Source organism: Cyprinodon variegatus, unplaced genomic scaffold (genome assembly GCF_000732505.1).
Source record: "Cyprinodon variegatus isolate N-32 unplaced genomic scaffold, C_variegatus-1.0 Scaffold140, whole genome shotgun sequence".
NCBI classification, from domain to species: Eukaryota; Metazoa; Chordata; class Actinopteri; order Cyprinodontiformes; family Cyprinodontidae; genus Cyprinodon; species Cyprinodon variegatus.
Genome location: NW_015150593.1, coordinates 816,160 through 817,383, shown reverse-complemented (window position 1 = coordinate 817,383; position 1,224 = coordinate 816,160).

Below are 1,224 nucleotides of genomic sequence, written 5' to 3'. Positions count from 1 at the left end.
AACTTCCCGACCTCAAACCTTGTGGGCGGGACTAAGTTCAGAATGGCACCCAGGCTAGGCAATTGTTGGTCTGGCTGATGTTTTTGTCCCCTGTATGGGGGTGGGGGTTGAGATGATAGCGGCGAGGAATCAACTCTATCGCTGCATTGTAGGTTGATTTTCTGAATTTTTGGGCTACTACATAAAGCTTGGAACTCAACGCTATTTCTGACATTTTCAATAGAAAAAGCTTTCTGGATGTGAAGAGAAACGTCTTCAAACATGGATACAACGTCAAGTGGATTATTAAAAACTTTTTTGGTATGTTGATTCTAATTTCCTTGATATTTACTGCGAAGGACAATAGTTTTGTGATTTAATTTCATATGGATATTTGTGGTTCCTAGTATTTGGCAGAGCGAAGCCAAGAAGTTCTACAGGTTTAGCAGTTAGGAGCTGAATGATTGAGGGATCTGAAGGAACATAAGATAAAGATTTTTTTCATTATTTTGAAAAAAACATTGGAATATTGTGAAATATGTCGTCACTTTTGTTTTATACCAATATTTATAATTGGTCATATAGTTTCCTGCAATTAATAATCCTGATTTGCTTAAGAAATGTATATTTCAACTTCTAATTACATGTTGTCTATCTTTAAAAAACACATGGTTACTAAAAGCAGGTTAGGTTTTATAGTTTTCTCCTTTTTGCTCCAAGTGAGTCTGTTTTAGAAAGCCTGGGTAATAAGGAGGCGCTGCTATAGAACATGTGAAGACTTGACTGGCCCAGCAGTGGGTCCTGGTAGCAGGGTCCCTGGAGACAGATAAGCTGACCTCAGTGATTGTTTGACGCTGAGCTCTACAGCGTCTGCCCGCTGAGCTGAATGTTGGTCCAAGCAGCTCCTCGCAGCAAGGGATGTCTCTGCTCTGCAGGGTTTAGCTACCGCTGAGAAACCAGCAGGTGGAAAATGGAAGAAAGCACGACAGCGTGTAAAACTAGAGGCCTCCTATAACCACATAGAATAAATAGTCCCTTTAAAATAGGGATGTGGACGGGTGTTTTGATTATTTGATCACATCATATTTATTATATCTCAACAGATACATAAACAGTCTTTTTCACATTTGTCATGTTATGACAAAGTGGACAGATCAGGCTTTTCCTGGCCAACACTGATCTTTTAACCCTTTAAAGCCTGATCCAAGAATAAAACAAAACAGAAAATTACTTTTTTTTGGTTTG